Below are 16,380 nucleotides of genomic sequence, written 5' to 3'. Positions count from 1 at the left end.
GTATGAAGAGACTGTCTTGCTGAGTTCTGGGAGCCTTCCTAGCTGATTTCAAACATCAGGTCATGGAAGTTTCTCATTAGTGCTGTCAAAATTAGAGGTAGTCAGGGACTTGCCGGACCAGTCTGGATGGCAGTCTTTTAGAATGAATCCTCTAAGCTGTGTTGACCGCATTGACTTGTGGTAAGAGCTGAACTGAATTTTTGAACATCCAGGTGGTGTCCAGAGACTTAGACAATACTTAAGAGGGGAAAGCAAACAAACAAACAAGCAAACAAGCAAACAATTAAACAAACAACTTCAACAAAACCAAACGCCTTGTGTCACATGGTGACAGAAACAGATCATAAGACAATGATGTCTCGTTTGCTTCCATATTTCCTCACATTGAGTAAAATCTTCTATTAAAAGCATTTAGTTCTACATCTATTTAAGTTATTTTTTTCTTCAGTTAGCTCTTATGAATTACATTGATTGTGCTTTGGTCAGTCAATCATTTTTTTGATAATCTTTTCATATTCACATTGTATTAGTCTTAATGCATTAAGATTTATTTGGTTAATAATTTCTTCGGTATTTCCCCATCTGTATTAAAAACAGGCTAAAACTATGTTTTCTTTCTTTCTTTTTTTAAATAGTGTTCTTATCCAAATTTAATAGCAAGGTTTTAGGCTTATAAAATGACTGGTGTCATCTTGTAGTCTTCTTTCTTTCTTTTCATCCTCCCTCCCTTCCTTCCTGTTTTTCTTTTCTCTCCCCTACATTTCTCCATCTCTCCCTCTTTCTTCATGCTTTCTTCCTTCCTTCCTTTTTCCTTCCTTCTTCCTCCCTTCCTTCTTCATTTTTATTGCTTCCTTCCTTTATCCTTCCCTCCCTCCTTCCTTTCTCTCTCCCACCTTCCTTATTTCCTCCATCCCTTTTTTCTTCCCCTTCCAGCTCTCCCTTTTTTCCCTCCATTCTCTTCTCTTTTTCTTCCTTCCCCTCCTTCTTCCTCCCTCTCCTCTTTTTCTTCATTTTTTCTTCCTTTCTTTTTCCATCCTTCTTTCTTTTCTTTCTTCTTTTTTTCTTCCTTCATTTGTCTTTTGAAGAGCTTCCACAAGGTTAAAAATTTATACTTCTTAAAGCTTCACTTGTCAATCTTTCATGGATTCTATTCCAGCTCAGGGTTAGGTTTTAAATTAGTAAAAGTCATTTTCAAGAGAAAGCTGACTTTATCATTTAAAGATTCTGTACAATTCATTGTAAGACAAATGAGTTTTGAAGTTTCATCAACAGAATTTAAAAATCAATAGTACTTGGCAAATTTGGAAAGGGTTGGGATCACTGGTGCTTTACTGCATATGCCTCCTTTGTAGTTCTCATAACTCTTGCCAACCATTTTCCAAACCATTTTTTCCTTCCAGAACCATACCAGATTGCTAATGCAAACAATTAGAACAGCTATGTCACTATAAGCTACGTTGGATGGAGAAGAGAGTTGTAAGACAAAAAGGGTCAAGTCTCAGAAGGCAAGAATCGTTATAGAAATTAGATTTCTGATGGGGACTGCATTTGTTCCAGTCAGAAGATACATGAGTAATTGCTCTTTGAAACTAGGATCCCATGGGAGATGAACAACTCTTATATGCCCTGATTTAGTTAGACCATGAAGGAGAGAGGCAAATGAAGGGTTCCTGTATGAATAAAAGCTGAAGGACTGAGGTCTGAATAGCTTTGCTTCAGTATTTCAGGCAGAAATGTATTTAAGTCACTTAAACCAAGGATCAGAGTATATGAGGTTTGAGATTTCTTTTTTTTCAAATAGACCCACTGCCATTTTAAAGGCTTGTGATGTCCAGTCATGAATAGCTCAAAAACTGTGAAGATCGAAGCAAACTTTGTGCCTGTTTTTAGTAGCAAGAGTTCATCTGGAGATATGGAAGCAAAGGTAAAGTAGGAGATGTTGTCTCACAGAAACTAATGTTAAGCTGAAGTCCTGGATGGTATAAAGGAGAGAGAGAGAGAGAGAGAGAGAGAGAGAGAGAGAGAGAGAGAGAGAGAGTCTAAGAATGGATGTGGAGTTTTAAAAACAGAAGGGCTGAGCTGTGTCATTATGCCACATTATCCAGTCTGTGGACATTTCAAGCTCAGCTTGATCATATTGACGCGTGATTTGGAGCAAGATAACAATGAAATTGATAGCTGTGAAATGACAGCAACAGATGGCTCCTGCTAGCATGAAGCACTCAAAGAGGCGCAAAGTTTAAGCAGAAATGCTCCATCCTGAGCTTGACAGACCATATAGAAGCAGCTTATATCATTAAAGAAAGGTCATGTTCAAATGTAGTGAGCTTGTTTAATAGTTGAACATTTGGTAGTTTTCTCAACCACATGTATCAACCTGGGAGATAACTTGTCAGCTATACATATAGCTTTCTCCACTTATGTAGTGGCAGCCATAGAAATCTTCAGATGCAATTTTGTTCATTCTCTTGTTTATAACGTTTTAAAGTGAATACAATTGCTATAATGTAGTAAAATGTCCTGTTAATCTTACTAGATCAGAGCAGTCAGTTTCAGCAGCCAAATAAAAGATCACTTACTGCTCATATACCAGTCCTACGATTTTAATCAACTGCCAAAGTCAACTGAACAAGTCAGTGACACGTGATTTGTAGATATCTTGACTTCCATGACAAAGGAAGAAGGATATTGAAATGTTTCATCTTATGTACACTGGGGCTGAGTTTTAAGGCTCTTGTCCACATGCTCAACAAGGGTTCCATGCCATTTCTGATCAAATCATTATTGGCTTAGACACTAATCAAATGAGTGACAAACCAATAGGCTGTATTTTCCATTACTAGCATCTTGAATTTGAAAGGTTTATCAAGATCAATCCCCTCCATCATTTAAAAATTCCAGACATTTTCCTTACTTATTTAATACTGACAGCTGCTTCTTTTTTTTTCTTTTGTGTTCTAGTGATTTCATTAGAAACTACTAAGATGTGTGTGTGTGTGTGTGTTCACGTATGCACCAAATTGTGCATGGGTGTGCATGTAAATATGCAAGTAACTTAGGCTCCTTCTGGATCAAGCACACATTCTAATTTAGGGTGTTCAAGCTGAGAAACATTGCATCCACCTCATGGGCTTTCAACTAGGGCATCCAAAGCCATAGTTTAGAATGGTGGGTTGATTTGCAGTCTACCTTAGATGGGGAAGTTTTCCTTAGTTGGCATTCATTTATCTGACAGCACGATTATAAATAGATGATTAATGTCTCAGCAGATGCATGTTAGATTTTGCTTCTGAGCGGGCCCTGATATGAAAAGGATTAGCTCTGTATGATGAGAATGCAAGGGTACCTCTGAGAAAAGGGTTAAGTATAGCACCAACTCTGAAAAGGCCAAGCAGCTACAGAAACACATTTGGGAGGATTCCAGATACGAAAATAATTTTGTACAAATTTCACCTTGGAAATGCCTTTCAAATTCTGTAGGAAGTTGAATTGTTTTATAGAAGGGCAGTCAACAATCTTTCTTGATATAGGCCGGTCTTAATGTTTCATTTTAGAAAAAAAAATAGTGATATTTCAAAGAGAGAAAAAAACCCACCACTTGGAAGGATTTCTGATTACCAAGATGGTGCATAATAGAGAAAAGTTCACACTGAGTTCTCAGCATGATTACACAGAAACTTTGAAAGTTTGTTCTTTATGGAAACTATTGTAGAGTAGAAAATGGGCAAGCGTAGCTGTCGGGCAGAAGTGTGGATCTGGCTTCTAAGGGACTCAGGAATTTCCCTGGACTTTCTCTTTTGGTATCAGTTAGGGTTATGTTCACCTGAATGTATTAGAAACATAAAGATGGCGGCTTTTTCTTATATATTAACATAGGGCATGAATAGGCAAGAGTATTGTAGTGGCTTTCTGTTGTCACATCATGGGCTACAACTGCTTTCTGCATTCTCTCCTTCATCCTCATGATTCCTGCAGAGTTGTGACATAGTTACTCTTCTTCACCAGTCTCTCTTCTCAGTTCTAAGAAATGGCAGGTGCCTGAAGTCAGGACTGCAGAGCTATAGAGGAATCCCCAGCAGGGGTCAGCTAATCTCCCTGACTACAACAAGGCTTATAGGTTACCTTTGCTTTAAGAAAGCCTGAGGTGTGGATATTCATTTTCAGTTGCTATGCTACTACAAATAAATGAGAGTTCTTTCAATGAAGAAAACAGGAGAGTAGACATTGGGGAGATAGCTAAATATCCTCCAAAAGTTTTATCAGTGTCCATTCTGACTTTTTGGCATCTTTCTGTGACATTTGATTGTTAGTTAACTAGTAAGTCACACATTCCTACCCAAATTTTACTTGAGTAAAGTAGATTGAAAAGTAGCCTTAATGCAGAAAGTTGAACTTCTCAGGGAATAATGACATCCCAAGAACTTGTGCTGAATAGTTTGTTCCTTCAAAGTCCCCGGAAGCAACAACAGAAGCCCAATTGCTCACACATACAGAAAGGCTAAGCGGCTCATGCTATATTAGTGATACTGGGTAAGGAATCAAGACCAAGTCCTATGGTAGTCTTCCTATGGCTTTGAGAGTAGAAGTGTAAATGATAGAACATACTGGTCCTGAAAATATCCAAAGCAGAGATAGTAGAAATAATGGAAAAGAAGTAGATAAATGCAGTGGTGATTTAAACCTCTTTCATCAAGTGCATGTGGCACCGTCTCCAAGATTAATCATCTGCTGTGAAACGTTCAATAAATTTACTTTGTTTTTTTTATTGTAAATTGCTAACTGGTAGCAACAGAAATAAATTAGAAATCAATAACATCTTGGAATGCCTAAACATTAGAAAATTAAAGAGTTCCCATCTAAATATCTAGAGGGAGACTGGGAAAACAAATATAAAACCAAATGAAGACAATCTGATAAAGATTCTAATGAAATTATATTTCATAAAAATGTATGCTAAGTCCAGACGAGTTGAGTTGATAAGGTCGGGTTTAAGTTAATTCAGATAAAGACTCTAGACTCTAAACAGTATGGCCTGCTAACGAACCTAAGGTTCAGTATCCCACCATAAGGATGACCTGAGTCTCACTCTGGTAGTGCATAAAGCAATTAAGTACTCTTCTACTTCTCTCAGATAGGCCCAAGCAGAATTTTATTTATTTATTTTTCTTTAGAAGATGAGAAGCCCAGGTGGTGGTGGCGCACGCCCTTAATCCCAGCACTTGGGAGGCAGAGGCAGGCGGATTTCTGAGTTCGAGAGTTCGAGGCTAGCCTGGTCTACAGAGTGAGTTCCAGGACAGCCAGGGCTAAACAGAGAAACCTTGTCTCAAAAAACCAAACCAAAAAAAAAAAAAAAAAAAAAAAAAAAAAAGATAAGACAACCACTTGAGAGGCTGAGACCAGGTAAGATCTCCATGGGTATGAGGTGAGCCTGGGCTGCATAGTCAGTTTCAGGCTAGCTTGGGGCTATGAAAGGAGACATTGGTCTCCACCAAAATAAATGAACAAAGAAAGAACATACATTTTCAAGGCCATCTGTATGGTTGTCCAGCAGTAGGAAGACTTTGGACTGAAGGTTTAATAATTAAAGATGTATTTTTAGAGTCTTCAGACTTCTCCCTATCTGTTTCTTCCTGGACAATCTCCTTCACCTTGAATTATGACAAAGTAAAAACGACTACTCTGCCTGTCTGTCCAATCTCAGGTTTTCAGTTCTCTTGATTTTTTTCAATGTAAACATCATACCACTAGCATTTCCTGTAGGTATACTGAATCGTATTCATCTCTCAGTCATGGAGTGCCTTAAACAAAAATAGCAATTAGGTTTTCTTTCCATGGATACCATTGATTTGTTTTGTAATGTTGAGGAATGATGCAGCAGGAGAGGGTGTCTTAGCAGACAAATGCTGAAACACCTTTCCTCCTGGTGAGGTACCAGCCTTAGAAAAGGATCTGGTATAAAATGAAGTCTTTTCAGACATGAGAATAGGGGTGTAGGAAAGGAAGGGGACAGAAAGAAAGAAAAGAGAAAGAAGGGAAGAGTTCAGGAGACAGAGAGGTGAGAGAGAGAGAGAGAGAGAGAGAGAGAGAGAGAGAGGGAGGGGGAGAGGGGGAGCGAGAGAGAGAGAGAGAGAGAGAGAGAGAGAGAGAGAGAGAGAGAGAGAGAGAGAACAAACAGTTCTTTTATAGCAAGCTAGGCTAATACCTGGCTGTTGGGCAGGTCCTAGAAGTAATGCGAACAAGCACTTGTAGAGAGAGATAGGAGGTGTAGAGTGAAAAATTATAGATACTAGGTATATAGAATCCTTTTTAGACATATAAAATATTCTTTAAGCTTTCTTTATAAAGTCATGGAGAAATCGAGGCATGAAGCAAGTTAAGAATGTGGACAGACTAGTTACAGAAACTGGCTAGAATGCAATTTAGCCAGGTGGAACCAAGCTGAGAACCATAGTGACAGGGCAAGGCCGAAGTAACAGGGCAGGACCACATTCTTGAGAAAGATAAGCGTACAGAGAGTTTTCACCTGATCCTGACTCACGTAGGTTGGGTTCCTTTGGAATGTTCCACTAATTTTATGTTATACCACCCTAGCAACCCCCTCACCCCCTCCTCATTCCTTGGTTTGTGGTTTTTCCCCTTAAAAACCCCTTTCAAACTGGCTGTCGGGGTCAATTCAGCTCCTGTGTGGGCATACGAATTGACCGGCAGCTAGCTGTCACGCCCTAATAAGCCTCGCAATTGCTCTGGTACACGGTGTCTCGAGCAGATTACTGGGTGGTCGAGACTTTCTGAGACTTGAGTGAGGGTCTCCCCTCTGCGGAGGTCTTCATAGGCAGTCCAAGACATGAAGTCATGAAAAACTCCTGTGCCCCTTCCCTACCTTTGTACCATTTGGCCCTTGCTTTTGCTAGTTTGAATATCTCCTCCTACAAATTCACATGCAGAAACTCAGTTGCCAGTGCATCATGATCCATGTGCTGTTTTTAACAGATGAAATCATTGCAAGCGATTGTAGTCTGGCTGGGACTATTATTCCTATAAATAAGGCTCCAGAGAGCTTGCTTCCCCTTTTGTGAGGGGACCACACAGAAGTTTTCACGTCTGAAAAACCAAGTCTTACCAAATAAAGTGTCTGATTGATCCTGAACCTTGGACTGCTCAGCCTTTAGATCCTTTTTGCAATGGATTCCTCTTACCCAGAAGATATTTGTTACAGCAGCCCAAAGAGTTGAAGATAATGCCCATATTGACAGGATGAATGTTTCCTATCTTGGTACTGTTGGCTTACAGGTGATTCCACGAGTCTCCTCCCAGGGACCTCGAAATCGTTTACATCGTTATCTCTAACTATTACCTGCCACCGCCAGATGTGGGCAGCATATAAAAGGACTGCTCGCCACCCCAGTTCTCTCTGTTTGTTCTCATGTGTTCCCAGGAGCCAGCTCTCTTTCTTCCTCTGCCTTTCTGTTCTTCTCTGTGCCCCATTCTCTTCCCTGCCCTCATTTCTATGTTCGAATCTGTCTGCCTGTCTACATGTTCATTCGTCTGCCTCTACCCCTTCTCCAGGTTCTCCCTCCCTTCTCTTCCCCCAAATAAAGCTCCTTTATACCAGGTTTGTTGCATGATGTGATTTCTTAGAGGGGACAGGGGGACACCTTGGCTTGGGCCTGCCAGGTATCTCCTCAAGACATTATATTTCATAACATTGGTGCCAAGACTCTGTAGGTTGTCCTGGAGCTTGCTTGTGCTTCTCTTGGCCTAAGCCACACACTGGCACCCTATTTATGTTTCATAACAGGTACTCCATTTCCATACTGAACAGGAAGAAAAAGAGAAAATGAGTCTTTTTATCTTTTCCTGGAAGGGAGGCTGGTCACTGGCATGTCTGGTTAAATGGTATTGGCTAGACTGAGTGGTTTAACATCTCTTAGTCGTAAAGGAATTGGAGAGGTTAGGTCAGACCATGACAAACTTGGAATTCGCAGTTAAGGAGACTAGACCTTAAAACTGAGCATGTCCAAGCAAACCGAGGCAAGTCAATTAAAAACCCCAGGCTCCAGCCTTCATACCCAGGTAATGGAATGTTCCAGCCATCTGGCCTGAAGCAAGGACAATGAGTCAGCAGCAATTTCCAGAGTTCCTCAGCTACTTCCTCGGTAACAGTTCCCAGACCTCCCAAGCAAGTTTCCAGCCCCCACACCCCAGTAATGGTGTGTCCAGAACAGATTCACATAGAGGTCACCTACCCCGGAATTCCCTAATGTGCTTTAAATCAGGCCTGCAAGCTCACTTGGGTGTCTATCTTGGAAATGGGGAGACCCCAGCATGCTAGACTTCTGCAGAGTAAAACATTCTTTGCATTTACATACTATTTGAGTTTAGAGTATCATTCTTCAATGAATCATGAACCCTTATAGGAGGAGGTAAATATATTTATATATTAGGCTAGGAACATGGATACTCACCCGCAATAAAATAGAAACTTATTTAGTGATAAGTGGTTTCTCCTTAAGCTTACTGTGGGGAAAAAAGGAAAGAAAAAAAAAGAAAATAGAGAGAAATATCTTTCTGTTCTTTTAATTTCATTCATTTATGTATCATGTCTTCTCCTTTCTTCTGGCCCTTATTTGAAAACAGACTTTTTCCTGACTTCATCTTAGATAACCAGCACAACTTCTTCCAAGCTATCTGATAAGAAAAATCTACAGAAAAGACGCTACCGATTTGGAGAATTTAGTATCCCTAAAATGGAGCTTTTAAGAAAAAAAAAATGTAAATAAGGTTTTAGGGCATCGTTGAAAATGGCTTCATGACAAACTGTCAGAATTTTATTTGGGTCATAAAACAGGCTGTTTCCTGTCTTCTCAAAGCCCTGCTCTCTTTAGATTACTGCCCTGTAACCCCTTGTGGGAGACTGTCCTCAGTTAGTGTCAGGGAGGCAAGATCCTCCTCTTCCCAAGGGTATGGCTTTTCCTTAATGGCACTAGACACTGATTGCAGGGCCTGGTCCTGTTCATCATTGTCATAATCACCGTGGATTATATTTTTGCGTGCCCACAGGGGGCACAGCACTGTATTCTGCATAATGTTTACTGTCCTATTTCTGCTTCCCAATCATTAGATGTTTTGTTCCCACTGTGCTTATCTCTGATTGCAAGCAACACTGTCCGCTGCTGTCAGCCAACTCGAGTTAAAACATTTCATACTGTGGACATTCCCTGAAGGAATCTGATGCTACCCCTTTTAACTTGAGATTTTTCATCATTAATACATTTACCCAACTCTTACTAAGTACTATTTTTTTTTTCCATTGTGTAGTTCAGTGATGACATGGCTGAAGTAAAAGTTTGCCAGAACCTTCAGGATTTGGAAGAAAAAGCAAGCACCAATGATTGATTATCTCTTCTGAGAATTCTACTAAATGTTTTCTATCTAACCTTTCAGTTATCCCTCTGAAGGAATAATTAGTACTTACACATCCTGTACACAAAGCTATGAATCAGCAGATGAAAACAGGAAGGGAGCAAAAGAGTGGGATGTAGAGGGGAGACAGAGAGAGAGGGGGGAGAGGGGAGGGAGAGAGGCAGAGACAGAGACAGAGACAGAGACACAGACAGAGACAGAGATAGAGAGAGACAGAGTCACACAAGTAGTAAAATTTAAAACTGCACAAGAAATCTGGGTCCTAATTTAATTATCACTCAAATACTGTATATTCTCCTTCACAAATGTTAATTTCATGATGAAATCACAAACTGAACTCATAACTCAGTTAAGCATGAAGGATTCTTAAAGGATTCACATCTTCTATAGACAATGGTTATTGTTCAAGAAAACTAGATGCTGTCTTAGGTTAATGATGGTACTTAGAAAAATCAGAATCTTGTTTACTTCCAAGTATATTACATGCAACGTTCTTTTGATGTAGCAAAAGTATAATCATTATCAATAATATAGTGAAAGTAAAATCATATTATCTTCATGTTCAATGTGGTGAAATGTCTTCGTTTGGCTTACTAACATTATAAGCGAATCCTCCATCAGAATGGTAGTTTTGCTAATAGCTTTTTCTTGCTCTTACACTTGTTTCAGTGGTACATAGCTGTATTTGGCACATGCTTTCTTTGTCTTGCTCAAGTGCCTTCATGATTTTGTACTAATGCACACCAGCTCACTCTTTGCCTGCATTGTGTCTAAGTACTAATAAATGCTCATTTCTTTCCTCAATATGCTTTAGAGTCTAGCTTTTCTGTCACATACTTGTTAGAGCTTGCTGCTTCTGCTTCTGTTCCTGCTCACTTAAATGACAATTCACCCAAAACTCTGTAATCGCTATTGAGTGTGTGTAGCTTCTATTTCATAGGTGCTGTAATTTTCGTTATTCATTATAATTCCATCTCTAATGATTTTAAAATATATTATAACCTTAAACAGGAATCAGAATATCTTTTCTGTTTGTTGTCTTTCTTCACAGAATTTAATGTGAAGGACCTGGGTGCTTTTTCCTCTGACTGTTCTCAGGAATGATAAGTATTTATGCTAAAAACTAAAGCTTAAATCTGCTTCATTAATCTCAGCTGTTTCTTCTCGCACATTCTCTAACCTTTAACCTACATTTCCCACCTGATGCCATGTAGTACACTCTGTGTTTATAGATATTCATGGCTTTATTCATTAGCTATATACTTTCTTGACACCTAGATATTGACTTTTGCAAAAACGAGCGTTTGTTTTTGGCACATGAACTTTTCTATGATTATATAGTTAGTAGGAAAAATACCAACTGTATAGCATAACCTCGTAGAGGCTGAAATAAAACACAAAAGCTGATCTAAAAGTACTTTTTAAATAAATAGATCAGTAAAGGAATATGGGCTATCTTTGAAATGGAAAACCGTGTGTAAATTATCAACATTTATTTGCATTCTGTATGTAAGGAAGTAAAATGGTATGTGTGTATATGTGTATGTATGTGTGAGTTTGTGTTTGGTATGTGTGTGTGTATGTGTGTATGTGTATTTGTGTGTATGTATGTGTGTGTATGTTTGTGTGTGGTGTGTGTGCATGTATGTATGTGTAAACATATGTGTATGTTTGTGTGGTGTGTGTATGAGTGAGTATATGTATGTGTGTATATGTGTGTGTTTGTATGTAAGTATATGTGTATGTGTGTGTATATTTGTGTGTATGTGTGTGTGTGTGCGTGTCAAGAGATGTCTATTTTCATATGTGCTAAGCCACAAACTCTATCCTACCTTTGTATATTTTTTAAATCTCAGAATCATGCCATAGCTTTCCATCAATTTCCACAAAAACCAAGAGCACGGAGAGAGAGAGATGATTCAGTGTCTGCTTTTCTTGCAGAGGACCTGGGATTCCCAATACCCACATAGTGATTGACAACTATCTAGAACTCCAGTTATAAGGCATCAAATGCTCTCTTCTGCTCTCTGTGTGTACCAGGCATGCATATGCTACACATACATATATGCAGGTCAAACATTCATACACATAAAATAAATATATCCCTCTCCCCAAACAGAGACCATGGAACCATTGGCAACAAAGCACTGAGAATATGCTGATCAAGATATTCCTTCCTGCCAACATTCTAATAGGTAAGATAAGGACCAGGTCATAAAAGCTGAGACTGAAGGCCATGGACTGTGTTTATAAAGAATACAGGTTTATTTAGCTCATAGTGCTGGAGGCTAGGGGACCAAAAAGCAGGTGGTGAGGGCTTCTTGCTGCATCTTACCATAGGAAAATATGGCAGAGGGCATCAGATTGCAGCATAGAGACAGCTGTCTTTATTGATCTCAGTTTCAACAAAAAGCCACGTTTACTGTAATCTATGAATGCACTCACGGATTTGCTTTGAAGTAGAAAACAGAAAATGCAAAACAGCAACATTGAATTATTTTGAGTTATATATTTTGAGTTATTCAATGAGACCGAACAATAGTTGGTAAGATTTAACTTACATTTTCCAGGATACCTCAACTCTTTCATTAGTACATGAACAATGTTCCTTTATGTTTGGTAGGAATATTTTAAGCGTATTTGGTGTTTGATTAACAAGTTTGGCTGAACTTGCTTTCCTTGAATGTGTTTTGATATGGTTTATCAGTAATCTAATTTCACGCATGGCTGAACTGCTGTAACCAGCTTTGTAAACCATATCCAGATTGCACTGCCAGCAAAAGCAGCATCTTAACTGTGTTTGTTTATGCAGTGGATTAGACAGTAACTGAAACAGAATAGGACTGATTGGTGTGTGGAAGGAGGAATCAGTTCTAATATAGAAATATTGAGTTTTTAAAAACAGGTTCATTTATATAATTTTCTATGTATGAGGGCTTGACTGCATGTATGTATGTGCCTGGTGCTAAGGAAGTGAGAAGTCCACACAGAAACCTTGAAACTGGGGGTCACAGAGGGTCATGAACCGTCATGTCGGTGCTCAGAACTACATCTGGCTCTTCTCTCTGCAAGAAAAGCTAGTGCTCTTATCCACTGAGCCATCTCTTCAGGTCCTATTAGGTTGTTTTTTCAGAGTGATGGAGGTTTTTTTCGCTCTTGTGGAACCTGGCTTGGGAATCTAGGTTCCCAGACAACTGGATGGCCTCCAAAGCCATCCCATTTCTAAACTGATTTTCAGGGTCTTGTCTTGCAAATTTGATGCATAAAATCTATGGGCCACAGAGGGTGAGTCTTAAAGGAAGTTTATAATAGATACATAGGTGTGAATGAGAGGGAGGGAGGGATGGAGGGAGGGAGGGAGGGAGGGAAGGGGGGACTTTTGGATAGTAGGAAGGATCCCAAGAAATACAGTACCACCACTGTGGGAATGTTAAAAACCCAAGTGGCAGACACTTGGGTGAGGCATGGGGAAAAGGATGAGGTGAACAGTCAAGCAGATCTCATTACAAGGTGTCCAGGTTCCTCCTCTCAATTTTAGGTGTGGCCTCAGGAACATGAGGACAGACAGAGACACTCATTTAGGAGCCTTAACAAGAGAATGGAAGGATCCCCCCTGCCCCCTGCCCCCTGCCCCCTGCCACCTACCCCCTGCCACCTGCCACCTGCCCCCTGCCACCTGCTACCTGCCACCTGCCAGCAAGACCATCCTCAGAATTGTTAAGCACCGGGGTTCTAGCCCCACCTGCACTTTCTGTCTCTTGTTCTCCATCACTTTTTTTCAGTTACTGGATGTAATTTTGCTTTATAGGCAGAATCTTGTATACTAAAGAAAACTTCTAAATTGATGTGAATTTGCATTTTCCTGTAATGCACTGATACTGAGTTACAGTTCTTATTTGTTATCTAATAACAGAAACCCTATAGTATATCTTTGCCGTGTACTTCAAACTCATTATTACCCTTTTCTCATTTTATTTTTATTATTTTTTTCATGTAATATATTTTGATCATATTCCGTCCCTTCCTCTAACTCCCCTCATATCCTCCCCACCTCTGTGCCTACTCAACTTTGTGTTCTTCCTGTCTTTCTCCATCCCTCTGTTCCCCCAGCTCTCAAATCAAACGGACAAAGACAAACACAACATTTCTTCTGTCACAGTTGCTACTATGCATCTTTTGCTTTGTAGGTTTCCTCATGTATGTCTAGATGTAAAACAATATTTTGATGTGTTCTTACAAGTGTGTTCTTGTTGTTTAATTTGGAGTCTGACTCAATAAATAGTAACTAATTCGAAGATGACTGCAGGTGTTTTCGTATTTCGTGTTCCTAACCTTTATTCTCTTTAGACAAGGAAAGATCCAGACAAATTAATTAAATACACTTTACAAAGCAATAGAAATTACTCTAAGTCAAATTAGGTTTCCTGAGTTGAGAGCCTTTTTCTTTCCAATACTTCCATGCTCTCTGTTATTAAAATCTATGACAGTGTTTAGAAATGTCCTATGAAAGCCCTTTCTTTTTTTTTTCTCCTAGAAAATTTGTCTATGAATACTTACTTTATACTTCTCTCTGGCACTTGTGAGATGTTTAGAACTTCCAAAGAGCCTTCAACCCCCTTAGCACAAAAACTGCAGAAAGGCAAATTGAGAAATCTACCATGAAAAATTACTGGGTATCTGTAGAGTATTAGCACTCCCATAAACAATCCCTGGTACTCCCTAAGAAGTGTGGTGAGATACTGTTTCCTAAAGTTTTTCAGAAGTTTCATGAAGTTAGCACATTTCTGTGCTGCTGAGCAAGTGTGTTGGCTATAAATGAATTTATAAATGAATTTCTAAAGTCCAGCAAAAGGAAACGCCAGGGATAGAAACTCTCTGAGACCTTTGTCTGCAGAGTGAAGGCTCACTTATCACAAACAAACCATTTCCAAGAAGAGAACAATTTTGTTGACTGCATTTAAAGACAGAAACACACAGTTCCCAAATGCGATTTCAGTTTTCTGAGGGACGGTTTTATTCTTTTGCCGAAATGCCTTGGTGATTATGCTTTCCTGACTCTGTTTTGTTTAGGGGAGCTTCTTGGTGTGCTTTTTCAGTGGGCAAGAAAAAGAAAAGACCAGGTAACTGAAGCGCCCTCTGGTGGCCCTGAAGACACTTCTAGTGAATCAGCAGGGAGTGGTTAACATTGAGAGACTAAGAGGTCGGTTCATAAAATTAAACACCGACCCCATACAGACTGATGAATTCTTTTTTTGCCTGGAGAATATTTATTTTCCATACTGATTTTTTAAATTTCCTTGGAAAGTCCTGAAATATCATTGATAAAATGATAGCCTCTGGTATTAAGAATGAGATTTAATCTATAAATTTATCAAAAATTTATAAATTTATAAAAAAGTCGCTTTGACTTCTATTGTTTAGCAGATGTGTATCTTCTCTTCGACAGTTGCTGCTTCTCAAATTGTTAACTATGCTTCCCAAACTCATGCTGTTTGATGGGATTGTTGAGGTATCTGTGGTCTGTTCCTTTGAAATGGAGAATCTTGTTATGTTGCCTAGCCTGATCTTGAACTCTAAAGTGCAAGCAATCCTCCTGCCTTGGTCTCCTGAGTAGCTGAAGCTACAGTTAATCATTCTACCAAACCTGACTTTTAGGGAGATTTTTAGTTAGTTTAGTTTTTGATGAAGAATCTTCACACACACACACACACACACACACACAAATTAGGAATGTATTACTCAGACTAGCAAGTGCTTCACTATCTTAGCCATTAACAGAGATGTTTCCGAATCTGACCATGAGTCTATATAAAGTTATTTTGCTTCACAGTGATGTGGAGACAGTATGTGCTCATGATGCTTTAAATTTTGTGTTTTGAGCATTTTCTGGACCAGCTACTGCTAGTCCCATATCCCAGTCTGCTACCTTATGATTGTAAGCAAAGACAAGCCACAAGAAACTATTGGTCATGTTGTTAGGAGGATATATGTGCTCTGTAGTGTACTGTGTGCTTCCTCCATTCTGATGCTCAATAATGCAGATGCATTATGTCATTTTATAATATTTTTTTGAGACAAGGTCTCACTATGTAGCCCTGGCTGGCCTGGAATTCACTATGTTGAATAGGCTGGCCTCAGGCTCAGAAAGACCCACCTGCCTCTGCTTCCTTAGTCCTGAGATTAAAGGCCATGGTTGGCCATTTTTTAGTATTTTCAGCTTGCTTTGACTTTATTGGCAGATAATAATACCACAGAGAGCTGTGCAGCACCCATACCCTGCTTTGGCTCTAGTGCTGGCTAGTTTTATGTCAACATAACGCAAGCTAGAGTCATCTGAGAGTAGGGAACATCAATTGAGAAATGCCCCCAGAAGACGTGGTTGTAAGCAAGCAAACCTGTAGGACATTTTTTTAATTAATGATTGATGGCGAGGGCCCAACCCTGTAGCCGCCTGCGGGTCAAACGGGTTCACCTGAAAAGAGGGCTGGGAACGAAAAGGGGACGGAGAGCGAGAAAAGATAAAGCCAAGACAAAGTTCTCTGATCAAGGCTCAATGCTTTAACGTTAAGCTTTCAATTTAAAGGGGAAGACCTCCCCCAACCCTTCCTAGTTTCAGCCTGGAGAGTTGGGTGGGATAATCCGTTCTTGGTCATGGGCCAGACATGGCCAGAGATGTCTCAAAGCAAGCCCAGGGGCAGTTCTTCTTTCAAGTTCCTGTAGCAGGTTGTACATGCAGCCAAGGTGTGTGACTCCACCTAGGTGTCTATTGACATGCAGCCAAGGTGGCTAGTGCCACCTAGGTCCTATTATTTGGTCTGGTGTGCTAAACAAGGTCTCTCAGGCCTGCTCAAGGCTGGGGAAGGGCACACAATCCATTGTGAGTGAAGCCACTTCTGGGCTGGTCCTGGGTTCTATAAGAAAGCAGAATGAGCAAGCCACAGAAGCAAGCCAGAAAGT

Source organism: Grammomys surdaster, unplaced genomic scaffold (assembly GCF_004785775.1).
Source record: "Grammomys surdaster isolate TR1022 unplaced genomic scaffold, NIH_TR_1.0 126178, whole genome shotgun sequence".
NCBI lineage: Eukaryota > Metazoa > Chordata > Mammalia > Rodentia > Muridae > Grammomys > Grammomys surdaster.
Note: the sequence above shows the minus strand (reverse complement) of the source record.